The 27,685-nt window shown below is 42.9% G+C and overlaps 1 protein-coding gene across 1 annotated transcript in view; it reads left to right on the top strand.

Annotated features, from left to right (window-relative positions):
- Positions 1-27,685, top strand: part of SORBS1 (sorbin and SH3 domain containing 1) — a 239,875-nt gene that overhangs the window by 80,729 nt on the left and 131,461 nt on the right. The window contains exon 4 of the mRNA XM_065893760.1: positions 9,865-9,874. The gene's annotated coding sequence lies outside the window, so the exon portion shown is untranslated. The remainder of the gene's footprint in view (positions 1-9,864; positions 9,875-27,685) is intronic.

A 27,685-nucleotide genomic window follows, 5' to 3' on the forward strand; every position in this document is an offset into this window, starting at 1 on the left:
AGGTGATACTTTCCTTTATTTCTTGGTATCAGGTCCAACACCAGTTGCAGACCGTCTCTTGTCCATTATGAGTCAAAATTGTTGACCAGAGCAAAAAATAAATAAATGGCAGGCAGAGAAGTGCTGGCAGAGCAAACAATACACATTGTAGAACATGTCACCACGGGGCGGTGCCCTGGGTGTTTTGCTTGGGGCTGTGTCGTCTGAGACTGTGTTGTGCTGCTCTCCCTTGGCTGAGAACTTATACTGGCACTGAGAGCATGGAAAAATAAATAACCACACACAGTGCAGTATAACATACATGCAATATATGGAACCTATTGAGTATGCATTTTATATTATATATTGTGTTTTGGGGAAATTTATTTCAGAAATAAAAGGCACTAAAATGTTTCAGTGCTGCTTAGGTTGGCATTAAATGGACTGTGTGTAGAGGAACAAAGCAGGGACCAGAGACTAGGCTCGTGAAGGCCTTGCCATTGTGTTATAGAAAAGGTGTTTTTGGCAGAATCCTAGGCTGCATTCTTGGTTCACGTGCCTGAAGATACTATGTATTTGCAGCTCAGAATCAAAATCTGTTTACTTGTTTCTTCAAAAAACAGTTATGGAGTACCTAATAGTATTTGCGTAATGCCTTTTGGTGTGCAGGGTACATACATTCACCTCATCCCACTGAAGTGTGCTGTTTCAGAGCCCAGTCAGATGCATGGGCAACAGCCTGTATGGGTGGATGACTGGTTTCTGTTTCTTTTTAATTTCTTTTGTACTCATGAGCAGAGATCCCCACAGCTTGGCCTGGGCTGTGTAGGAAGGAGCTTGGGACAGGTGGCCAGAAGGATTGCTACAGGAGCAGTGCTTGGACAGGCATTCCCAGGAACGGGGGAGGTGGGGGTCATCTACTGAGCATGAGCAGGGTAGGTGGGATGCAGCCGTGGCTCTGCGGAAGATGGAAACTATTTGGAACAGCTGTCATGGGTTGGGCACTAGGGGCCAAGCAGGAGTTGAAAGCAAGGCCTGCTGAGTGACTGCGAAGAAGCCTGTGTGTAAAACAGGTGTGGTTTGGCCATGTGACTCAGGGAAACGGAACTGCTGGGGGGCAGGGGTTGGGTGATTGCTTGATGGCTGACCCGGTGTTGGCCTAGGGAGATGTTAGGGTGAACAGCAGGGGACTGGGGGGAGCCTGGGGGTGCTGACAAGAGCTCTTCTTAGTATGGCTTATAAGGCCCGTTATCTCTGAACTCCTCCCATTGTGTGTGCCCTATTGGGCCATTCCTGTGTGCTTCTGTACATATTATTCCTTCTGCCCTTTCCTATGGCCTAATGACCTCCTACTTCAGGTGCTGGCCTGGGCATCACTTCTGGGAAGCTGTTCCTGATTGCCCTCTTCCTCTGCTGGGTCAGCTGACCCTTCACCCTGTCCACACATCTCTCCCTCTGTACTGCAGGAGCTTGTTTACAGGCTGCTGGCATAACGTGGGTTGGAAGGTTCCTTGAGTGCAAACTGTTCTAGTACCCAGCAGAGCACCTGACATACAGAAGGTGTTCAATAGAAGGGGGCGTGACTGCTTTGCTACAGCATTTAGTAGTGTAACAGAATGTTGTAACTGGAAGAAAACTGAGGGCAGCTAGTCCAACTCATTCATTTTACTTTATTATATATATATTCTTTTCCATTATGGTTTATCATAGGATATCGAATATAGTTCCCTGTGCTATACAGTAGGACCTTGCTATTTTTTCATCCTGTATATACCAGTTTGCATCTGCTAATCCCAGACTCCCAATCCTTCCCTCCCCCTTGGCAACCACAAGTCTGTTCTCTCTGTCTGTGAGTCTGTTTCTGTTTTGTAGATATGTTCATTTGTGTCATATTTTAGATTCCACATATAAGTGATATCATATATTTGTCTTTCTCTTTCTGACTTACTTCACTTAGTATGATAATCTCTATATCCATTCATATTGCTACAAATGGCATTATTTCATTCTTTTTTGTGGCTGAGTAATATTTCTTTGTATATATATACCATATCTTCTCTTTTTTTAAACATCTTTATTGGAGTATAATTGCTTTACAATGTTGTGTTTCTGCTGTATAACAAAGTGAATCAGCTATGTGCATACATATATCCCCACATCCCTTCCCTCATGCATCTCCCTCCCACCCTTACCATATCTTCTTTATCCACTTATGTGCTGATGGACATTTAGGTTATTTCCATGTCTTGGCTCTTGTAAATCAAATTCTTCATTTTATAGTTCACAGAGAACTAAAACTCAGAGAGGTTGAGTGGCTGACCTGATGTCACACAGCTTTGCTCAGGGCAGAGCCAGGACTCAGAGTTGCCTCCTCTGACTCCAAATGCCACGTTCTTTTCACTCTACCACAGCAACCTCCAAATTGTCTGTGGATGACTTTTAAGTGTGTGAAGGTCGCGAGCCTCTGCCTCTGCTTAGCCCCTGGGTATAGCCTCCTGTCACTATTCATAGCGGTCTGTTATCTCATTTTTCTTGTCGAGAGGAAGGCTGCGTCCTGAAAGCGCTTTTCCTCTGCTTGGTGCCAGGTTTACAGCGGCTCTTACCTCACTGCTTCCCCTTCCCTTTCCGGGTTTGTCCTAGTTTACCTTTGGGGGTGAGCACCAGCAACTGTTTCTAAGTAAACAGAGGGATTGCAGATTCAGGGCTTGTGGTTTCAAACACTCAGTGCTTTTGCTTTAGCCTGTCCTCTTCTGGCTGCTGTCACTCCTGCTCCTGTCTTCAGATTGAGCTGCCTTAACATGTTAAAGACTGCTAGTGCCTGGTGGAAGTTTCCTTCTTGGAGCGCGCAGAACTGAGAGAGCACTGGAAAAGGGGAGCCATGGGGGAAGAGAAAGTGGACACTTACCTGCACCATTGTGTATCAGTTGGAAAAAAAAATAACCTCTTGGTTTTCAGACCGATCCCTGGAGTATGGGATACTAGGTGGAGTGTCTAGAAATGCTTGTTTATATATTTTCCATCTCCAGAATGTGTCTCTGAGCTTTTGGACAGTATCTGAGATTTAGAATGTTCTGTTTAGGGTTAAAGTCTCAGCGTGACAGAGGGTAGAGTGTGGCTGGTCCCCGTACTGCCTGTTCGTGGATGATGCAGTTTTGTGAGGTTGGTTCCAGTTCATTGCGGATCGTCTGAACTCTCTACCCATCACCTTTGGTCCAGAGTACCTCGGGGTCAGTTTCAGGAGTGAAAGGTCCACTCATTGAGCACAGGGGATAAGGGGTGACTGGTTTGAACCTTTTGGTTCCTCTGGGAACTAACCAAATAGTACATGATGAAAAAAATGCTCATTTTGGAAAAAGTACTTTGAAGACCAGGGTCTTCAAATTCTTCATGACTTTAGGGAATTCAGCAGCACTGCTTCCCTTAAGCACTTCCCCCTCCCCCGCTTTTAAAAGTAAGAACTAGGGCTTCCCTGGTGGCACAGTGGTTGAGAGTCCGCCTGCCGATGCAGGGGACACGGGTTCATGCCCCGGTCCAGGAAGGTCCCACATGCCACGGAGCGGCTGGACCCGTGAGCCATGGCCGCTGAGCCTGTGCATCCGGAGCCTGTGCTCCGCAACGGGAGAGGCCACAACAGTGAGAGGCCCGCGTACCGCAAAAAAAAAAAAAAAAAAAAAGTAAGAACTAGATGATGTCTCCTTTAGCTCAGAAATCCTGTGGCTTCGGATGAGCCCAGTGTCTTTGGTCTTAGGGGTTTCTGAAGCCACTTCAGACCTTCTTGGCTCCCAGCCACTTGGGAGGCTGTTTCTGATTCTCTCTGGGTTGGTCTTGAGTTCCAGGTATTGAACTGAAAGTACATCAGCCAAGGGTTTGGACTGCGTCAGAAGTATTTTGATTTGCTGTATTCTCTGCTTGGCATGTACTCATTTCCTTCAGGGACGTCCCCTTCCTTGGAATAAATAACTCCCAAGATGCTTGTCTCACTGAACTAAGAAGGCATTCCAGCCAGGCGTTTCCATTCGGGGATCTTGGCTTGTCAGCCACAGGTCACTGGGTGAAAAGGATGTCACCCCATTTGAAACGCTCCTGACACCCACTCCTTCCTGACCCACTCCCGCCAGCAGTGGTCCTCATCCTGGCCAGTTTTGAGAGTGACCAGCTTGAGACAGAACCAGCTTTGACAACAGCAGGTGTGGACCAGATACTACTGTCCTTTGTTCAGCATCAACGCGTTCCCTGCTCCTGTGGCCCAGACATGCAAATAGACCATTCTGAGACCAGGAGCGCATTTTGCAGCCATTTAAAGAACTTTCCAGGGCTTTCCTGGCTCCAGTCCTCCCCACCCTTTTGGACGACAGGAGTTTTTCCTCCAAGCTCAGATAACCTCTGCCTTCCCTGTGTGCCCTTCTGAGAACTTTGCTTCTCGCCGTCATGTTCTCTCAAATTTTAAGTTGTGACCGGCTCCCTGAGCTGCCTGGCATAATCATACAGGGCTGAGTCAGTGACCCAGGATTCAGCCATGCTGACACCCAGAACTTTGATTCCCACCCTGACTCCCCAAGAGAGCAGCTCTTCAGAACTCCCACCCAGGGCTGGTCTGGTCTGGGCTGGGCCTACTGATCCCTCTGCCAGGGTTGAATTCTCAAGGAGCATCTGGGCCTCTCCCTGAGCTGACGCGCAAGACCAAGGCTACCCAGCCCCTGGGTCAGAACCAAAGGAAGGGAACGGGCCAGCAAAGAGAACGGGCTGCCTGAGCTTGGAGCAGGACATTTGGGGAAGGGAATAGAAGGGGAGGTTGGAAAGTTTGCTTGCAATAGCTTTGAGGATTCTAATCCAGGGGGACTCAGGCAGTGGGGTGTTTCACTTTTCTGGAACTGGGTATTGGGAAAGCGCCCTCTGAGGTGCCTATCCTATTTTGGGATGAGTAAGTCAAGGAGCAGCTCTACCCTGGCGCCTGGAAGTGCCTCCCGTTTCCTCATTTTAGACTTATCATTCCTATAAAGAAAAGCACCTTAACTCCGTTATTACAGATTCAGGCCGGATTGAAATTTATCTCTCTACTATCTACATAAAAGGATATACAGAGAAAAATCTCAGTGAGGGTTGTTGATTTAGGGGAAAGCCCTTTAAAGGGCCCATTTTAGGCATGTACATTTGCATACAAACAATGAAAGTGCTAGTTAAAATGATTCTCACATAGTCGTTTTGCTGTGTGGGAACTGCTGCTTGGCGACACTCGTGGCGTAGAAGTGAGTGAACTTGGAAATAATAAAATATTGCTCCTTCCATCCATCTAACCAACAACCTAGTGAGCACCTTCTATTTGCAAGCACCTGTGCTGGAACCAGGGTGGGCGGGGGTGGAAAGCCAACCTAATATTTACCCTCCAGGGTGACGTGAGGCTACTGGGAAAGTCCAGCAAGGACCGGGATGAGTTGGTCACCCTGCTTCAGGAGTTGAAAGCTTAGTAGGAATTAACAAAGTACCCACAATGTTCTACCTGTTAGATAGGCCACACCTGTTCATTTTTAAAGCTGTCAGCATTCTGCCCTGTAGGGCTTTTTCCCCTCTAGCTTGAGTACTCTAATGCCCTTTTGAAACTGTATCCCAACATTTAATATTCCCGTGGTCATCTTCACCCTCAGTGGCATCAGCTATCACCGGACACCTGCTGTGGACGGGGCTCTGAACTCGGTGACTGTGGGTGGTGCTGGTGTAGTATGGAGGTGATTCGAAAGCCTTTCAGCTCCTGAGGAAACATGACCACCACCTCCTTACCTTTTTTTAAAAAGCGTGTTAGAGCACAGTAGTTGCAGAGTAAATACTTGTGGATTGAAGTTTAGTAACTGTGTTTTAAGAATGCAGGGTCCAGGGAATTCCCTGGTGATCCAGTGGTTAAGGCTCTGTGCTTCCACTATAGGGGGCATGGGTTCGATCCCTGGTCAGGGATCTAAGATCCCTCATGCCACGCGGCCACAAAAGCCAAAAGAGTGCAGTGTGCGGAGTGGCACAGACCCCATTTCAAATCCTGGCTCCCTGCCATGTGCTTGCTTTATGATCTCGGCTTGCTTATGACTGAACCTCTGAGCCTCATTTTCCTTATTTGTGGAATTGGGATTAAGTGAAGGTATTCATAGTAATTATGATGATAGGCTGTATAGTATAGTGTATATAGTAGCACATACTCTGGAGTCAGACTGCCAGGGTTCAAATCCCACCTCCTGGTTGTGTAACCTTGAGCACATTACTGAGCATCTCTCATCCTTAGTTTTCTTATCCATAAAACAGGGATAATAATAGTACCTGTGTCGGCAGGTTATTGAAAGTAAGAATTGTCCAGCACCTTGTGCCTGGCCTATAGTATCACATAAATGTTTGCTGAATGTTAAAAACTATAAAACTATTATTTCACTTTGGTTCTTATAGAATTCCTGTGAGGTTAGACAGGGCAAGTATTATTCCCTGTTGCTTATTTGTTGTTGTTGTTATGTTTGAGGGGCAAAAATGAAATTCTGATGGTTTAAAATGGTCTACTGAAGGGAATCTGTTTCGTAAATATCAAAACTGGGACCAGAACCCGTGGTCTTTGCCATAAAAGAACATACAGGTGCATCGGTATGTATTTATCGTGGGCATGCATGAAAATATTATGGTTTTGATATAATCTGGAGACGAGTGAATAGCAGTTGTCCCTCTTCTGCACCCACTGGCCTCAGTCAAATGTGCTACAGTCCGCCGGCATACTGCTAAATGATGTTCTCTGAATTAAAGCATTGAGCTTATACCTTCCAGTAGGGTCCCTGAGACTTATTAAGGTTGCCTGTTTAAACCTCTTGCAGATTCTAACTGCCTTAGTGTTGCCTGCTCTCTGGCTGGACTCCTTTTAGAGATTCTATTGTATTTATGTGCCTGATTTCAGAGCCCCTTAGATGAGCCATTTCATTCAGGAGAAGCCCAGGCGAAATAGGAACCACTCCCCCTTCCCCTGCCTTTATATTTGGTGTTGAAACTCTTCATTCTTTGTGAGAAACTTAATTATGAAAGCCGTGGATGAGGGAGTGTAAAAGTAGCTTTAAAACGCTTGCATTTGCCAATCTCTTGTCAGGCAAAGAGCTTTAGATTGAAATGTTTTCATGTCTGTTCACAAGCATGAGTACTTCTTAAAACTGCTGCAGTGTAAAGGGTTAAAACATAAATAGTATCCTATATGAGCAGTGAAAGGTGCTTTAGTACTTAAGTCCTATTTTTGAGCTCTGGAATTCAATTCCTTCCTGTTGCCAGCTGAACCTGGGACTGATGTATTAGATGAAAATATATTCCTATCTTCAAACGTGGACAACAGGACATTCTGTCCTCCAAATTTCAGCGTTTGAGTTGGGTGTTGCAGGAAACTTGGCACCCTTTCTTTCTTTTCAAAATAATAAACAGAGATGATGTTGTCTCAGGTTTCATCTGATGGAGCTTAGATGCTGTTGCCTCATAAAGACTGATTCATAGACAAATGTGAACTAATTATAGTAACTTAAAAATAATGTCCCCGTTTAAATTTGGCAAGGCAAGATGCCTTGCGTGCTTTGTAGGACATGAGAGATTTTGTTTCTTTAGTGGCATGGACGTGACATACCCATTTCTATTTTGGCCATACAGTAGTTGTGCTGGGTCACTACCTGTCATCTTTATTTTTTTAGGGAATTCTCGTGTGCTGTCATGCACACCCCAAGCCCAAACACTGAAACACCTTTTACTGCCATCTACACAAGGAATTCTTTCTTGCTATATGTCCACTGCATTTTTAAGAAACAAGTGTCTGAGTTGAAGAAAGTGGATGGCATAATTTTTTTCTTTTTTTAGTTCTAAGCATTTCAGAATCTCTACTATGAAAAATTGCAGGAAGTTATCCACTTCTCTCTATGGAATGAATAGAAAATTGTCAGAGAGACTGTTCTCACTTCTATTCTACTCACCTTTTTCTTTTAGTTTTCAGATGACTTTATTTTTTTAATTTTAATTTTATTGGAGTATAGTTGATTTACAATGCTATGTTAGTTTCAGGTGTATAGCAAAATGATTCAGTTATACATATACATATATTCATTCTTTTTTTAAAAAAATTATTTTTGGCCGCATTGGGTCTTCGTTGCTGCACGCAGGCTTTCTCTAGTTGCAGAGAGCGGAGGCTACTCTTCGTTGCAGTGCGCGAGCTTCTCATGCGATGGCTTCTCTTGTTGCGGAGCACAGGCTCTAGGTGCTCAGGCTTCAGTAGTTGTGGCACGCGGGCTCAGTAGTTGTGGCTCGCGGGCTCTAGAGCACAGGCTCAGTTGTTGTGGTGCATGGGCTTAGTTGCTCCGCGGCATGTGGGATCTTCCCAGACCAGAGCTTGAATCCGTGTCCCCTGCATTGGCAGGTGGATTCTTAACCACTGCGCCACCAGGGAAGTCCCTATATTCATTCTTTTTTAGATTCTTTTCTCATATAGGTTATCCCAGAATATTCTACTCACTGTTTCTACTGGGGATTAGGTTGGAAAATATTTCACCATGATTCTCTCAAAGTAATTTTTGCTTTTGAATTTTCTTTAAATACATAGATGATATATGACCATGTTCAGAATTCAAAAGTTAGGAAAGGTTTGTAGTAAAATGTGAATCTTCCATCTCTCCCATATTTCTTGCTTTAGAATCAATCCTGGGCACCAGTTTCTTATATACTATTGTGGAAATTTTCCCTACGTTTATAAATATGTGTATATATATATTTTTCCCCATACAAAGGGCATCATACTATCCACAGTGTTTTGAACTTGGTTTTTCTATTTAATCATAATCTTAGAAATGATTCCATCTCACATTTTGAGCTACCTCATGATATGATTGTTTTGTTGTTCCCATTGAATAGATGTCATAACACATAAACAATGGCCTGTGAATGGTATGTAGGCCATTTTAGTCCTCTGCCACTAAAATCATGGTGTAATGATCTTGTAGTCTGCTGTGGAATAGGCAGTCTGATGGTGATGAGTGTGGGCTCTGATAGCCCAAAGGCCTGGGTTTAAATCCTAGTTTCTCCATTTACTATTGAACTGTTTGGTCTTGGCCAGTTAGTATTTATCTCATAGGTAGGATGTGATGATTGAAAACACTAATCTACATAAAGCGTACAGACCAGTGCTGGGCATGTAGACAAGTCTAGATTTAGTAGTGTTATCATTTTGCATGATGTGGGAACACACGGATCCTGTACTTATCTCTGCATGTTTCTGAACCACTCCTAGTGGCTTTTAGAAGCCATAATACAGTTTTTGAGTCTGTGGGTTCTCTCTCTCCTAAATTGACTGAAATGTTCACCCTCCCCTCCCTCATTTCCATGTTGCTTTTGTAGAACATCCTGGAGGAGAAAAGGGAAGATTGTATTTCCGGCCACTATGCTCATGTGTCCAAACCCCTTCAGAGGCACAACTTGCGAGTGGTGATAATTTTTAACAAATGGTCCGAACTCCCCCCATAAATACCTAATTTAGAGCTTTACGAAGAATTATATTTTACATTTACACAAATATCTAGCTTGTGTGTGTGTGTATGACTCAAATTTATTTAATTTCACCATGTTTCAAATTATAAGGCAAATCTTTGGCAAAGATTGGAGCGTGTACTTCGGAGGTTACCTGCTCTTATGTCAGCTGTACATCTTGCATCATAGAAGACCACCACTTTTGGATTCAGACAAGCCAGAGCTAAAAAACCCCCATGCCGGCGTTTTCCCACTGTGTGTCCTGGGGCAAGTCCCTTAGGCTTCCAGGGTGTTGTTTCCCCCTCTGTAAAAGTAAACATTGATCCACCTCATAGGGCTTTATGAGAGAATGGGTGAAGGAGCCAACAGTGTGTGATACAGAGCAGAGCAGGTGCTCATGGACCATCTAACCTTCCCCTCCCACATCCCACTTCCTCCTTCCTCAGTCCCCTGGAAGTCACTGCCTCCACCTTCAGCTCTTCATCTCACTCCCCTCCTGACTTGCCATCTGATTTATCACTGTGCTTTCTCTGCCTTAACTGGGAGAGCAGTTCCTGTCTCAGTTGGTGTCGCTTGCATCCTACCTTAGCTTGACTGTTCAAGGAATGCCAGCGAGTGAGGGAGGGAGAGGCGGGCTGGCTGTGTCCCTACCCCGGTGAGGGCATTACTGTTTCACTGGAAGCAGCAGCTAGCGACAGCATTGCGAGACCAGAGTTAGGGGCCACGGTGAGTTAATGTGGCCCCTGACGTGATCGTAGAGAATGGCATTTTCACTCTTGGTTGTTCCTTTGAGGAAGTTGGCTATAGCCAACTCATGAAACTTATCCTCCCAGATAGTCTTTTTGTTTGGAGGATGGGGGTGAAGGGAATGTCTAGAAACTGTTGCATGTCATCAAAGCCCCATTAGAACTGCACTTGCAGGAGGATGGCTTTGACTGTTTCACACCCACTTTCTAAGAAAAGGACCAGCCAGTTGGCTTGTAGATTTAGTGGCCAGCTCTCCTTGGGCCTTGCTTTAATGTCCTGGAGGTGGGCTGCTGGGCACCCAGGATGAGCAGGGGAAGTGAGGCTACAGCTGGAAAGTGAGCAGGAAGACCTTCTCTAGATCCTCCAAATCACCTACTTGGAGAGGAGCTTCTCTATCTTGCCTTAAGTGTTTTGCTGCAAATTTTTGAAATAGCAGTCACACCCGTATTCAAATGTAAGAACCAGAGTGGTATCCAAAGATGTGCGGGCCAGGTCCCTTCCAGCTACAAAAAGCCACGGCTCTACAAACCAATATTTGGGCAGTAGGACCCATTGTACCATTTGGAATGCTCTTCCCTTCTCCCTTTTTACTTGGGGCTTCCTGTCCTATAAGATCTAGGTTAATTCCCACTGTCCAGTTTTTTCAGTCTTGACACTGGGCTGTTGGATTGGCTGTTGGTTAATTGAAGAATAAAGGTTATATATTTCTTTAAAGCCATCCCATTCTAGAAAATGTTTTGGGGGAGGATATGGGAGCCGTTCGAAGGGCGTGGGTGAGGCAGCTTAGCTTGAAGGGGCTAGGAGGAGGTAGAGGGAACTTTCCGACATATGGCATTATTAACCTTGTGGTTGTTTAGGCGTTTTCCCATGTTTATGCCCTGGCTTCCCACTAGGTCCTCACTCTCTAGGCCGAGGCCCTGTCCAGCCCCTGTACCACTATGGGTGGGCGTAGTGCAGGGGTTCTCACCGCTGCTGTGAGTATCGCCTGAAAGCTAGTTGGAAATGCACACCAACCCCACTGAATTAGAAAGTCCGGAGTGGGACTCGGCAGTCTGCAGTTTAACAAGCACTCCTGGTGATTCTGCGGGGCAGTGAAGTTCAAGGGCCTCTGCTATAGTGGGAAGAGCAGTGGTTTGGGGGTCTGAGAGGTGTGGGTTTGAAGCCAGCTCTGCCATTTACTAACTGACCTACTTTAGGAAAAAGTGAATTTTTCCTCTTTCTTCTTTCCCCGTCCAGGGGTATTTTATAGAAATCTGTTCTACACGATGTTAATGGGTGCTCTAAAAATAGGGATGGGCAAGGGGTTCTGTGGCCAAATAAGTTAGTGAAATGCTGCTTTACTGAATTTCAACAAGATTCTTTATGACAGTACTTCTCAGATGCCTAAATGTCATTGAGGGTCCCTGAGGGTTGCATGGCAAGTGTGCAAACTTCTTAGATTCTGTAACACCTTTTCTGCTACATACTTGCCAACTTCTCTGGCAGTGGTGTTTTTTGGGACCCGTTTTGGGAGATGCTGGTCTAGGTGATCTGTAAGGGCACTTTGAGCCTGGAGATTTTATGGCCCTGCCAATCAGTGAGGAATTCAGAAACTTCAACTACAGGGCAAACCAGACATGATGCCATAATTTATCATTTGAATAAACCAGGCTTACACAACACCTTGAACATTGAGATGATATAGAAGTAACTAAACATTGAAGAATAAAGGTTATATATTTTTTTAAAGCAGAAAGTTTTTCTTAGGTAGAAAACCAGATATCAGGGGAGAGGTGGGGAAGACGAATTAAGGAAAATGTCACTTACTGAGCATATTGGAGTCCTGGCAGGAAACATGGCACAGTCAAATCGGGTAATGTAAGGAGATTTAAATAAAGGAACTATTTATAAAAGGTGTAGGCAGAGTTTGGGAAAAGCAGCAATGGTCAGCGCAGGACTTGGATTCCTCTATATATGCAAGGTTTACGTACATCACATTTAGTCCTCATAATAACCCCAAGGATAGGTTTTTATTATTTCACACTTTGCAGAGGAGGAAGGTGAAGCTCAAAGAGGCAAGGCAGATCCCCCGGAGATAGCACTGGGGAATGGAGGCGAAATTCACACAGCCCTGCCAGCCTCGCAGACCCTGCTTCTGCTCCATGCTTCTTTAGGCAGAACATCCTCTCTTCCGTCATGTGGTGAGGCTGACAGTGCTACTCTCTGAAGCTCGTGTTCTGAGGTGCTTACTGAGCTAGGATCAGTAGACAGGAGAAAATAGCACATTGGGCAAATATGTAAATTAACAATAAAAGTATGCAGATTACATATATGGGGAAGAAAGATGTAAACATGCAGTTTCCAAGTCTAGGTGGGTTGGGGCTATGGAAATCTGTCTTCCATCCTTTTGGGGGAGCCATCCCATTCTAGAAAATGTTTTGGGGGAGGATATGGGAGCCGTTCGAAGGGCGTGGGTGAGGCAGCTTAGCTTGAAGGGGCTAGGAGGAGGTAGAGGGAACTTTCCGACATATGGCATCGCTTGGGAAGGCTCGGCTGTAGGAGTGGAAGGAAAGGGCGCTCTTTTCATAGGTGCCTCAGCCAAATGGAAATGGTCCTGGTGGTGGGAGGCGAGCAAGCAGTTGGGAGAAGAAAGGAGTGTCATGATGGGCTCTCAGGGTGCCCCGGACTCCAGTTTTTTTATTGGGGCCACGCTGGTCCAGTGAAGTCTCTTTAGCCTAATACCTTTGTTACAAGATGGTAAAGGTTGAATTTTCTCAGGAATGATTTTTTACTTCCTTCAGGAAGTTTCAGAGTACATGAATGCCTAATTTCTCTTATGCCCTAAGAAAATGTAAAAGTCATGTCTCTCAGGAGGCTACTTTCCCCCCATGTCACTTTGCATTTAGTTTTTTTTTTTTTTTTTTGGCTGCATTGGGTCTTTGTTGCTGCACGCGGGCTTTTCTCTAGTTGCGGCGAGCCAAGGCTACTCTTTGTTGTGATGCGCGGGCCTCTCATTGCAGTGGCTTCTCTTGTTGCAGAGCACGGGCTCTAGACGCACGGGCTTCAGTAGTTGTGGCACGTGGACTCAGTAGTTGTGGCTTTTGGGTTCTAGAGCGCAGGTTCAGTAGTTGTGACGCACGGGCTTAGTTGCTCCGCGGCACGTGGGATCTTCCTGGACCAGGGCTCGAACCCGTGTCTCCTGCCTTGGCAGGCAGATTCTTAACCACTGCACCACCAGGGAAGCCCTTAGGTTGGTTTTTAATGCCCAATTAGAATATAGCTTATGGTCAAATCCCCTTTATTCCAGAAAACAAGAACACCTCTCAAATACTGTACATAAGAACTGCCTTTGAAAACATCTGGTAAAAATAACAAGTTGCTTGGAAAACTGTGATTCTCAGATGCGGCCTCCACCCCTGTATTAGTGGGGAGTCACTGGAGTAAACCTTTACTTCCTGTTGCTTCCACACAGCAGTCCTTTACGGAAATATTTTGCATGTTTCCTTAAGCAGCAGGGAACCTTGAAGGGCAAACAGTGCTGAGGCCCCAGAGAGGAACAGAGATGCTATCTTTGCCTAACAGCACCTCAGGGTGTACGGAGAGCCCGCCTGGGCCTCGGAGCTTTGAAGCAGCGCCAGGCTCCTGCCCAGAACTGCTAAAATCTCCAACTCTCTCCCCCAGGCACGAGCGAGGCCCAAGCCTGCCACACCTCCAGCTCCTCTTACAAGGGAGAGGTTTTAGAATAGTCTGAAATGTCAGACATATTTTTTTCACAACATGCCACAGACATCTCATAAATTATTCCTCAGTAAAACTTTAATAGGAATGCTTAGAAAATTAAGAGTTCTCATCAGTGGAGTTTTTGGTAATTGGACAACTGTTAACCCCAAATCTTCCTGCTTTTTCCACCCCAGAACTCATGGAAGAAAGTCATTATGAAATAATTTTCCTGAAGCCATGCTTCAGGCTGTCTTTGGTGACTGAGGTCTTACGTACTCTCATAATGCCACGTGTTAGTTTGAACAGTGTGATACTCCAATATTTGGCTATTTTTGACTTAAAAGAACCATCTGAAGTGGTTCAATCTGATAGCAATATAAAGTGTAGGAGTTTGAGTTCAGTGTTTTCTGACTTCAAAATAGATCTAGAAAAATTTTTAAGAAATCTGTGATATCTTAATACCTTGCCATTTGCTTCTGTCTCATGAAAATGCGTAATTCAGGATTCTGGTGGTAGAATCTGCATTGCTGCTCAAGCTGTGTCTGCTGTCACGTTGGCTCCACATGGGGCACGTTTACAAATATGCGTCGCAGCTACAGCCATAGACATGCTCGGTTCTATTTCGTGTGTAGATGCTTCTGGGGGTGAGCTTGTGAGCCTGCTCTTTACGGGTTTCTAGCCATTTATGTCTTATGTTTATTTTTTACCTAAAATGCTTCCTGACTTGATTTATTCAGTTACTAAAAATTGGAATTTGGGGGGGAACTTTACATTGTTTGTTGGTGCAAAGAGAAAATTGGGGGCTGTCCTAATAGTATGGGATATGTGCCACAACACAGAATCGTGATCATTGCCCAAAGTGATGCTCTCTAGATGGCTTCTGGCCCATAGAAAGGAAATTGTACAAAGGTTGCTAGTATATTTCATTTTATAATATTTCTCCCTCTTCAAAAATTGGACTTCTTAGTCTTTTTAGGCTGCTATAACAAAATGCCACAGACTGGGTGGCTTATAAACAACAGAAACTTACTTCTCGCAGTTCTGGAGACCGGGAACTTCAAGGTCAAGGTGCCAGCAAGGTCGTGTTTTGGTGAGGAACCTCTTCCAGGCTGCAGACTTCCTGTAATAGCCTCACATGGTGGAATGGCTGGGAGCTCTCTGGGGCCTCCTTTATAAGGGCATTAATCTCATTCATGAAGGCTCTGCCCTCATGATCTAAGCACCTTCCAAGGACCCCACCTCCTAATATCATCACCTTGGGTGTTAGGTTTTCAACATATGAATTTTGAGGGGAAATGAAACATGCAAATCATAAAAACCAGTGTATTTCATTATTTAGAACATTCCATTATTTCTTTGTATATGGAAAGTTAATATCTAGAAGAATTTTTCATAGTGAGAATATAGTTCTTAGTATCACTTGCCTTTTTATGTAAAATCAAATCAACCAAATATTAATTGCTCCTTTACTACATCCAAGGCACCGTGTGAAAATTCAGAAAAAGCTATTTGCAGCAAATAAAGAATTTTGCTTCCCTTGAAATATGACATAGTGTGACATTCTCCTTACCACTTGATCTATAGAAAGGTAAAGCCAGTTAGTTGTGTCTTGGCTCAGGGCAGCATCCTTTGGGGGAAACAGTGCTGACTGTGAGTTAAAAGCCCTAGTTTCATTCTTGTTTGGGTCACAGGCTCTCTCTGACTTTGTGGGCATCCTTCTCCTTTCCCACCTGAGCTGTTTTCTCATCTAACGTAGTGAAGATCATTTCTAAACATCCTAAGATCCTTCATAACAAAATAGACCCAACAATGATTTTTATTGAGTGCTTTTCACTATGTAATGTACCGAGATAGTTTCAAGTAAGTGTAAGAGTCTCTCCTGGGAGTTTTAAAAGGTTCCTCATCCTTAGATAAAACAAAAACAAAAAACTCAAAACATTTGTTGACCATCCTGCAAGAATAGATCCCTTCAAAGAGCAGAGAAAATTCTAGAATGTGTAGAATACTGACCTCTCCCCCTTCAGAGAGTCATCTCTGGTTTACAGAAGAATAAACGATACAGGAGCTCTCACGTAAGTGGGACAAAGAGTGGACGAGACAGTGGGTGCCCCGAGTACTGAGGAACAGCTGCCGTTTATCAAGTGCTTGCACTATGCCTGGCTTTGTGCCAAGTGCTTCCAAGTGCTTTACCTGTATTATCCCAACCACGCCTTGTAGTAGCCACATGAGAGGAACGGTGTGATCACCCCATTTTGCACGTGAGGAACGGAGGTAACTCACCCATAGTTGCACACCTAGTAAGTGGAGCTGATAATTGTTATTGAGCCTACGTTCTTTTTTTAAAAAATTATTTTATTGAAGTATAGTTGATTTACAATGTTGTGTTAGTTTCTGCTGTACGGCAGAGTGATTCAGTTATATATACCCTTTTTCATATTCTTTTCCATTATGGCTTATTACAGGATATTGAATATAGTTCCCTGTGCTACACAGTAGGACCTTGTTGCTTATCCATTCTCCATATAGCAGTTTGCATCTGCTAATCCTTCCCTTCCCCTTGGCAAGCACAGTCTGTTCTCTATGTCTGTGAGTCTGTTTCTGTTTTGTAGATAAATTAGATTGCACATATAAGTGATATCATATGGTATTTGTCTTTCTCTTTATGATTTCTTTCACTTAGTGTGATAATCTCTAGGTCCATCCATGTTGCTGCAAATTGAGCCTACATTGTTTTTCTTTTTTTTGAGCCTACATTCTTAATCACCATGCCTCTGAGGGAAGGCAAGGGTATGGGTTAGAGAGGCAACAGGCTTCTCATTAAAGAGAAGCATGGAATTGCCAAGGGTTAGTGATGGAAGGAAAAGGGTGACATTCATGATCATGGGCCACCTACATTGATCCATTGCCTTAGTGTTCTCCTACCTTGATGACCTGTCACTGCCTTGCCGAACCCTGGGGAATATGCCTTTGTGAAGGCTGTAGCCCAAGCTTGGCCACAGAAACTCCTTTCACCTCCCCTCCAGCACTCCTGCCAGCGCTATAAAGAGCTGCGTGTTTACTGGAACTTGGGATATATTTGCCACTTGAACTGACGAGAGTCAAGGAAGTAAACAGCTGGACTTGGGATTGGAGGGTGACCCCAGCAGCATAGCTATGAACAGGTTTCAAAATTCCTTTTCAGATGTTCCCAGACTTGGTTTTACTTTCATGTTTCCCTTTTAGTATCTCCATTTGCAGAACCAAACAATTCTCATTTTGGAATTTGTGTGAAAGGCTTAGAGTAAACAATGTGAAGAGTCCTTAACCATCTCTTAGTTCATTTCGTGGACCAAAGCGGGGGGGTCACTTGTATCTGCTCACAGCCCTCAGTCCAAGCTTCTGTTCACTGTCACACCCTCAGCAGCCAGCAGTGGACCATGGCCAGGCATCACGTGGCTTAAAAAAAAAGAAACCCAGACCCCTGTCCTGCTTTTAAGCAGCCTCCACGGCTTGGATTGCAAGCCCCTCAAGAGCAGTGAGTGCTCATCTCTGCAGCTAGGCTGAGCACAGTGTGGGGACTAAGCAGATGCTTCGGAAAGGCTGGGCTACTCTGTGGAATGCTCCGTTGAGCACATTCTCCTCATCACTATAAAAACGAATGTACTCGGAAGGTGTTCTTAAAACGAGCGGGGAGGGCAGTGTAGGCAGCGAAGTGCAGTGCAATGCAAGACACATCTTTGTAGAATGAGGTCGTAGTTAAGGGCCTGGGATTTAAGGTCAGACAGGGTTTTCTGTCACAATTCCACCACATACTGGCTGTGTGACCCCAGAGAAGACACTGAACCATTGCTTCCTTTCTAAATTGGCAGCAACAGTTCACATATCCTAAGGTTGTTAGGATTAAATGAGACATTGTATGTAACATGCTAAGCATAGTACCTGTGCTCAGGGGGTTCTTGGTGATAACATTAGTTGTATTTAATTTATTACTAGGAAAAAAAGATCAGATTTGGCTACCTTTCAAAATAAATGTGAAGCAGAGCTTGAGTATATGCCCCTCACCCCCAAATTAAAGTTTACATGTTACAGAGTGGTATAATCCTGAATACTTCGTAGTTACCTGGATCAGAAACAAGGTGTGAGTGATATCTGTGACAATTTGGTCCTTCAGATTAAGAGGTTGTGCTAGGGTGCTGACATTATGGATCCTTAATTTTCACATGCTTAGCTCTGTGCTTACATTTCTTTTGTGCTTTAAAAAATAAACCTGATAAATCTTTAAAAATTCCTCTATTTACTATTTTTGGCTGCATTGGTTGGGTTTTTGTTGCTGCGCAAGGGGTTTTCTCTAGTTGGCGGCGAGCAGGGGCTACTCTTCGTTGCGGTGTGCGGGCTTATTGCGGTGGCTTCTCTTTGTTGCAGATCGCGGGCTCTAGGCACACAGGCTCAGTAGTTGCGGCGCACAGGCTTAGTTGCTCCGAGGCATGTGGGATCTTCCCAGACCAGGGCTCAAACCTGTGTCCCCTGCATTGGCAGGCGGACACTTAACCGCTGTGCCACCAGGCAAGTCCCTAAAAAAAATTCCTCTTGAAAGGAAATGAAAAGGGGATTCTTCTTAAAGAGCTTAATGAATACTTGAGCAGCCACTTTTGTTTTTTTGTTTTTTTGGTTTTAATTGCTCTTCCAGTTGTTTTCTACAAGAAACTTCTCTATTGTTGAATAATTTAGTAAGACTGTATTTAGTGGAAACACATTAGAAGTTGGAAGTTTAAGAGTCTGATATAAAATGAAAACAGTCCCCTTACAACAATATGATAGGATAAAGTATTAATGGTCTATTAGAAATCAAAGACTGTCTAATTAAAAAATAAACATTTGCTCCTTAGATGGCATCAACAGTGTGTGAAAATATCTTTTGTTAGGTTAGAGTCATTTTATGGATTATGATATGAAATCGTCCTACCTTTCATGTACATTTGAATTCTTTGCTTTCTCAAACACCCCATTTAGGAGTATTTAAGCTAATAGACGAGTGTCCTCTGAGTTACTTCCTCATTTGGAAACCCTGTGCCAGACTGTGTGCAGATGGGGCAGCAGTCATGCCTGGCAGGCCCTGCAAGTGGAATTACATTTGCACATTGTTTTATTCACTGTGAACATTTTGCAGGGAAAAAAGGAAAAACTGTCTCCCTGCTTAAATGAAATTCTGACACAATCAGTACAAATTATAAATTATGTTTAAAGTGATGCAACAAATTCAGGATGGTTTCCAGCTTTGTGTACAGCATTGTGGATGAGCTGTGGGTGTCTAGTACTTGGTTCTGCAGTAACCTGGGCGTATTGACAAGTGTTTCTCAAAGTATAGCCTGAAACCATATCCGCCAGAAATGCAGATCCTGGGTACTCCATGGAACTTCTCAATCAACATATCTGGGAGCAGAACCTGCAATCTGCATTTTAAGCCGGTGCCTTCTCTGTCAATGGATGGCAGTTTTTGAGGCCCTCTGGGAAGACAGTGGGAAGATTTTGCAAAGATTATTTTAGTTATCAGAATTGAAAATATTTTTAAATCCAGAGAATTCAACTTTATAATGAAAATTGAAGTACAAGTTAAGAATTTGGGGGACTTCTCTGGCAGTTCAGTGATTAAGACTCTCTACCTCCAATGCATAGGGCGTGGGTTTGATCTCACATGGCCGGGAAACTAAGATCTCACTTGCCGTGTGGTGTGGCCAAAAAAAAATAATAATTCATTAAATAAAAAAGGAATTTGGTTGAAAGGCACGTTTGAGAATAGTTTTTTAAATGCCTCCTGCTCTTTTCTAAATTCCCCAATTAATTGAGTTGACTAGCAGTAGCATTGCAAGTTGGCCTTTAAAATGCTTTCTCAATACTCATAAGAATAAAACTTACATTTGAGAAAATCATTGATTATTAAGTCACTTGTGAATTTATAAAAGTATATTTGAGGGAATTACTAAATTTGGAGGAAAAGGAATGGAAATACCCAAATGTTACCTCATATCGTAGGCTAAAACCAGTATTTAATAAGTATAGCTTATTTGGGGATAGAAGAGAATAGGTAGTTCTCCACAAAAAAAAAAAAGACAATGATGGTTCTCTTAGAGGCTTCCACCACATAGTTACACAAAGCAGCATTTTTGGCTTTTAAAGTAATGAAATGAAAGCCAAAAGACGTCAGTGTGTGTCTTACCATGCTCTGTATATTGCAGATACATCTTTAAGGGAAAAAAAGTCAAGACATAACAGAAACCATTACTTTGATTATCTTAAAATTTCTTTGACTTTAAAATGATTTCATTTTGGGTCACAAATCAAGCTTTGGAAAATTTAAGAAAATTGAAATCGTATCAAGCATCTTTTCTGACCCACAACACTGTGAGATTGGAAATCAGTTACATGAAAAAAACCTGTAAAAACCACAAATACATGGAGGCTAAACAATGCACTACTAAATAACCAAGAGACCACTGAATAAATCAAAGAAGAAATTAAAAAATACATAGAAACAAATGACAACGAAAACACGATGACCCAAAACCTATGGGATGCAGCAAAAGCAGTTCTAAGAGGGAAGTTTATAGCAATTCAATCTCACCTCAAGAAACAAGAAAAATATCAGTCTAATACTACACTTAAAACAACTAGAGAAAGAAGACCAAAGAAAACCCAAAGTCAGTAGAAGGAAAGAAATCATAAAGATCAGAGCAGAAGTAAATGAAATAGAAATGAAGAAAAGAATAGCAAAGATCAATAAAACTAAAAGCTGGTTTTTTGAGAAGATAAACAAAACTGATAAACCCTTAGCCAGACTCATCAAGAAAAAAAGGGAAAAGACTTAACTCAATAGAATTAGAAGTGAAAAAGGAGAAATAACAACTGACACTGCAGAAATACAAAGGATTATAAGAGACTGCTACAAACAACCATACGCCAATAAAATGGACATCCACAAAGAAATGGACAAATTCTTAGAAAGGTACAGTTTTCCAAGACTGAACCAGGAAGAATTAGAAAATATAAACACACCTATCACAAGTAATGAAATTGAAACCATAATTAAAAATCTTCCAACAAACAAACGTCCAGGACCAGATGGCTTCACAGCCAAATTCTATGAAACATTTGGAGAAGAGCTAACACGGATCCTTCTCAAACTCTTCCAAAAAATTTCAGAGGGAGAAACACTCCCAAATTCATTCTACAAAGCCACCATCACCCTGATACCAAAACCAGAAAAAGATATCACAGAAAAAGAAAATTATACACCAATATCACTGATGAATATAGATGGAGAATCCTTAACAAAACACTAGCAAACAGAATCCAACAGCACATTAAAAGGATCATACACGATGATCAAGTGGGATTTATCCTAGGGATGCAAGGATTCTTCAGTATATGCAAAGCAATCCATGTGATACACCACATTAACAAATTAAAGAATAAAAACTGTATGTTTTTAATTTTGTTTCTGCATCTCAATAGATGCAGAAAAGGCTTTTGAAAAAATTCAACACCATTTATGGTAAATACTCTCCAGAAAATGGGCATGGAGGGAACCTACCTCAACATAATCAAGGCCATATATGACAAACCCACAGCAAGCATCATGCTCAGTGATGAAAAACTGAAAACATTTCCACTAAGATCAGGAATAAGACAAGGATGTCCACTCTCAGCGCTCTTATTCAACATAGTTTTGAAAGTCCTAGCCACAGTAATCAGAGAACAAAAAGAAATAAAAGGAATATAAATTGGAAAAGAAGTAAAACTGTCACTGTTTGCTGATGACATGACACTATACATAGAAAATCCTAAAGATGCCACCAGAAAACTACTAGAACTAATCAGTGAATTTGGTAAGGTTGTAGGATGCAAATTTGATGCACAGAAATCTCTTGCATTTCTATACACCAACAATGAAAAATCAGAGAAATTAAGGAAAGACTCCCATTTACCATTGCAACAAAAAGAATAAAATACCTAGGAATAAACCTGCCTAAGGAGGCAGAAGACTTGTACTCAGAAAACTATAAAACACTGATGAAAGAAATCAAAGACCACATAAACAGTTGGAAAAATATACCATGTTCTTGCATTGGAAGAATCAATATTGTGAAAATGACTGTACTACTCAAAGCAATCTACAGATTCAGTGCAATCCCTGTCAAGTTACCAGCGGCGTTCTTCACAGAATTAGAACAAAAAGTCTTAAATTTCGTATGGAAATACAAAAGACCCTGAATAAGCCAAAGCAATCTTGAGAAAGAAAAGCAGAGTTGGAGGAATCAGGCTCCCCGACTTCAAACTATATACCATAGAGCTACAGTAATCAAGATAGTATGGTACTGGCACAAAAACAGAAATATAGATCAATGGTACAGGATAGAATGCCCAGAGATAAACCCATGCACATACGGGCCCCTAATTTACGACAAAGGAGGCAAGAACATACAGTGGAGAAAAGACAGTCTCTTCAATAAGCAGTGCTGGGAAAACTGGACAGCCACGTGTAAAAGAATGAAATTAGAACACTCCCTAACACCACACACAAAAATAAACTCAAGGGGCTTCCCTGGTGGCGCAGTGGTTGGGAGTCCGCCTGCCGATGCAGGGGACATGGGTTCGTGCCCCGGTCTGGGAGGATCCCGCATGCCGCGGAGCGGCTGGGCCCGTGAGCCATGGCCGCTGGGCCTGCGCGTCCGGAGCCTGTCCTCCGCAACGGGAGAGGCCACAACAGTGAGAGGCCCGCGTAACGCATAAAAAAAAAAAAAAAAAAAAAACTCAAAATGGATTAAAGACCTAAATGTAAGGCCAGGCATTATGAAACTCTTAGAGGAAAACATAGGAAAAACACTTTTTTTTTTTTTTGTGGTACGCAGGCAGGCCTCTCACTGTTGTGGCCTCTCCCGTTGCGGGGCACAGGCTCCGGACGCACAGGCTCAGCAGCCATGGCTCACGGGCCCAGCTGCTCTGCGGCATGTGGGATCTTCCCGGACCGGGGCACGAACTTGTGTCCCCTGCATCGGCAGGTGGACTCTCAACCACTGCGCCACCAGGGAAGCCCAGGAAAAACACTTTTTGACCCACTTCCTAGAGTAACAAATAAAAACAAAAATAAACAAATGGGACTTAATTAAACTTAAAAGCTTTTGCACAGCAAAGGAAACCATAAACAAGACAAAAAGACAACCCTCAGAATGGGAGAAAATATTTGCAAATGAAGCAACAGACAAAGGATTAATCTCCAAAGTATACAAACAGCTCATGGAGCTCAATATGAAAAAAACAAACAGTCCTGTTAAAAAATGGGTGGAAGACCTAAATAGACATTTCACCAAGGAAGACGTACAGATGGCCAAGAGGCATGTGAAAAGCTGCTCAACATCACTAATTATTAGAGCAATGCAAATCAAAACTACAGTGAGGTATCTCCTCACGCAGGTCAGAATGGCCATTATCACAAAAGCTAGAAATAATAAATGCTGGAAAGGGTGTGGTGAAAAGGGAACCCTCCTACACTGTTGGTGAGAATGTAAATTGATACAACCACTATGGAAAACAGTATGGAGGTTCCTTAAAAAACTGAAAATAGAACTACCATACGACCCAGCAATCCCACTACTGGGCATATACCCTGAGAAAACCATAATTCAAAAAGAGACATGCACCGCAATGTTCATTGAAGCAGTATTTACAATAGCCAGGACATGGAACCAACCTAAATGTCCATCGACAGATGAGTGGATAAAGAGGATGTGGCACATATATACAATGGAATATTACTCAGCCATAAAAAGGAACGAAATTGAATTATTTGTAGTGAGGTGGATGGACCTAGAGTCTGTCATACAGAGTGAAGTAAGTCAGAAAGAGAAAAATATCGTATGCTAACGCATATATATGGAATCTAAAAAACCCACAAAAAACCCAAAAAACAGTACTGATGAATCTAGTTGTGGGGCAGGAATAAAGAGGTAGACATAGAGAATGGACTTGATGACATGGGGTGGGAGGGCAAAGGTGGGGCAAAGTCAGAATAGCATCTACACTACCAAATGTAAAATAGTTGGCTGGTGGGAAGCAGCAGCATAGCACAGGGGAATCAGCTCTGTGCTTTGCGATGACCTAGAGGGGTGGGATAGGGAGGATAGGAGGGAGGCTCAAGAGGGAGGGGATATGGGGACATGTGTGTGCATATGGCTGATTCGCTTGTTGTGCAACAGAAACTAACATGGTATTGTGAAGCAATTATACTCCAATAAAGATCTGTTAAAAAATAAAAATAAAATGATGTCACGTATCTATATTTGAATACAGTTTCTGAATGTCATTTGATTGAAGAAATGAATGAAATAAGATTTAAATAAAACAACCTCTGTTTAGAAAGACAGATATTATATGATATCACTTATATGTGGAATCAAAAGATCATGCAAATGAAATCTATTTACAGAACAGAAACAGACTCACAGACAGAGAAAATAAACTTATGTTACCAAAGGGGAAAAGGAGGGAAAGAAGGATAAATTAGGAGTGTGGGATTAACAGATACAAACCACTATACATAAAATAGATAAGCAATAGGGAATTACTGTATAGCATAGGGAACTCTTCTCAATACTCTGTAATGACCTGTAATGGGAAAAGAATCTAAAAAAGTGAAAAAAAATCTTCAAGAAAGTAATCTTAGAGTATCAAAAAAAAAATTAGGCTACAAGGACCCCCCCCAAAAAAAGTCCACTCGTATTTAGTGCAGAATTTTATGTGTATTTCTGTCCTATAATTTAAATAATTCTTGTCCAGAATTGATCTTTTTTGTCCTCTGTTGAAATATCGTCTGAGCTGGTCTGTTCATCCGCATCGTTTTATTTATCTTTGGGGACTCCTTGCCCTTCTTCCTGCGCCTTCCTCCATCTGTTCTCCCTCCCTGATGGCAGTGAGGCCTAGCGGACTGGAATGTGGACCCAACACATTCTACAGAGAAACCACACTTTATTTCCAGCCAGGAGCAGAGCAGCATCCTGAGGATGATTTCCTTTTCTTCCCCACCGCGGCCTGAAATCTCCCTTCTAGCACTCATCCAGGCACTCAATCTACTCTCTTGGCTTTCCAGAGCTTTGGTGGGGTCACCCTTTGCCTTTCCTGGCAGCTGGTTTCGTTTCACTCTGAATTTAATGAGGGAGCTGAGCTGAGTGGCCAGAGAAGGGTTTCCCCACCTGGCACTCACTGGAAGGTCTCGGCCACTTGTCCATGTTAAATGAGTAAATGCTGACCTCTGGGAGACTCCAAGGCAAGCCCTTTCCAGCCAGTTCTCCTCTGGTCAGCGTCTCGGGCACATTCCTGAGCCTCCCTGCTTCCTCCCTCGTTTCTCTTTGGACTTCGGTGTAACTGGCAGTGGAGTAGGAATGTATTTTATTTTATTATTTATTTATCTATCTATCTATTTATTTATGGCTGCATTGGGTCTTCGTTGCTGCGTGCAGGCTTTCTCTAGTTGCGGCGAGTGGGGGCTACTCTTCGTTGCGGTGTGCGAGCTTCTCATTGCAGTGGCTTCTCGTTGCAGAGCACAGGCCCTAGGCGCACGGGCTTCAGTAGTTGTGGCTCGCGGGCTCTAGAGCGCAGGCTCAGTAGTTGTGGCACACGGGCTTAGTTGCTCTGCAGCATGTGGGATCTTCCCGGACCAGGGCTCCAACCCGTGTCCCCTGCATTGGCAGGCAGATTCTTAACCACTGCGCCACCAGGGAAGTCCCGTGAGTATTTTAAATTCCACATATATGTAACTTTCAGAGTCACTGGGGTTTTCTGTCCCTGTTCACTGGTTGGACTTGACACTTTAGCAAAGCCTGTTGGCTTACTTTGTGTCGTCGTCCTGGATTTCATGCTGCCCAAGGCCTCACTGCACCTGATTCTCTGCCTTTAAATTTGCCGGCTAGTTTTTCGAGCTGTGATATTAGCAGATGGGAATTTGAAATGCCTCATACCATGCTGAGGGTTCAAGTGTTTTTCATTTCTGTTTTAAGAGTTTTAGCTCATCTTTTAGTTTTTTGGCCCCCTTATAATCTAGTGTATTTACTTAGGCTTTACATTTTTATGTAAGAAAGAACTTAATTTATCTTTGCACTTTTATTATTAAATAGGAAGTCTATAATTATAAGCTTGTTAAGCTGGATTTCCTCCAGAAGTGTAATTATATTCACCAAACTCCACAAATTATATTCACCAAGCTCCCTTTAAGAGGACTGGGGAACCAGCCCAAGAGTTCTAAAGTTATATTTTTATGAAAGATTCTTGTTACTTAAAGGGTGGGAGAGATTTCTGCATGGGACCTTTATCCTGTCCCCCATCTCTGCAGTCTTCTTAAAATGTCCTCTGTTAGAATTTTGAGGGATTGATTTCCAGACATGTAAGACATACTGTACCTTTAAAATAGAAGAGCTACACTATTCAGTGCCTCACATTAGTGAACTTTTATTGAATGAATTAATGGGTTCAGAAGCATCAAAGGGCATCTGATTGTAGATTTGCCTTAATGATTTATTTTTAAAAATGGAGAAAGCCATTTATTCTCCAACTTTGTACTTGTATATAAGATTTTTGACTTCAGTTTGAGACATTTGGACTTACTATAAACGTTGTGAAACCTTAGATGTTAATTTTCTACTGCTGCTGTTTAAGAGGGAAGGGCGAAATGAAATTCTAGAAAGGAATTGAGAATAATATTTTAGTGCCCTCGTGACTTACAAACTCACATGGTAAAATGCCTGTCTTCGGGGAGCTTAGCTTCTAGAAAGCACGGCAGGCCCACAGGCATAGTAGCTGTAACGCCTATTGCTGGCTTGGCTTTCCCCCTTGTCCTGTTGGAAGGGCTTGGCAGGGTTGGGGTTCTTTGTTTCAGGGAGTATGTGTGCCTGGACTTTGCATTTTCTCATCTTGATGGATTGATCTGGACTTCAAGGCTCATACATAACATTTGGAAATTGTGGTCCTTTCCAGCCTTGAAATTCTGTGATGCTCTGAGTTCTTTGGCCGTATGAAACCCTGTTCAAGACAGATCATATGGCCTTTCACCATCACCACCCTCCCTTTTTTTTTAAAGATTGTAGGCAGCCCAGGCCACTGCTAGCACTGCCTTGTGGGGGGCTGGGTGGAGCTACCACAAATTTTATGTTTTCTGTCAAAGGTAAAAAGCCTCATTTCTTGGCAGTGCCCTTGCCTCCTTCGAGCAGAATCCCAGTAAACTATTGTTATAGTAAAGTAGTGACTAATTAAATCCTTTTATTAACGAGGATTTCCACTCACCTCTGACTCTCCTCATATTTGGAATTATTGATAGAATGAGGCAAATTGGAAATAGACCAGTTATGTCAATATGACCATTTATTGAGTTCTCGTTGTGTGCTACGTGGGTAATGCTTGGCCCCATTAATCCTTAACAGGAGGGATGTTAGTGCTATTTTAATCCCTGTTTTGCATGTGGGGGAAACTGAGGTTCACGATGGTAAAGTCACTGCCTAAACACCTGGAACACTTTGCTGATAGTGGGCTGTGAGGAATTTAATATTCTCTTAATCGGGATCTCAGTGTCGTCATTCCATCCGTCTGCCCCCAATCCTACATTGAATGTAATTGAATACATAGTTCTTTTCTTCCAGTGTCATATATCTATGTGAGTTGTGAAGGCAGGGTCATTTTGTGTTGAGAACTGTTCTCTTCGACATTAGTTTGAAAATAAACTCTTAAACAGCCCTGT

This window comes from Phocoena phocoena, chromosome 16 (assembly GCF_963924675.1).
Source record: "Phocoena phocoena chromosome 16, mPhoPho1.1, whole genome shotgun sequence".
Classification (NCBI taxonomy): Eukaryota; Metazoa; Chordata; class Mammalia; order Artiodactyla; family Phocoenidae; genus Phocoena; species Phocoena phocoena.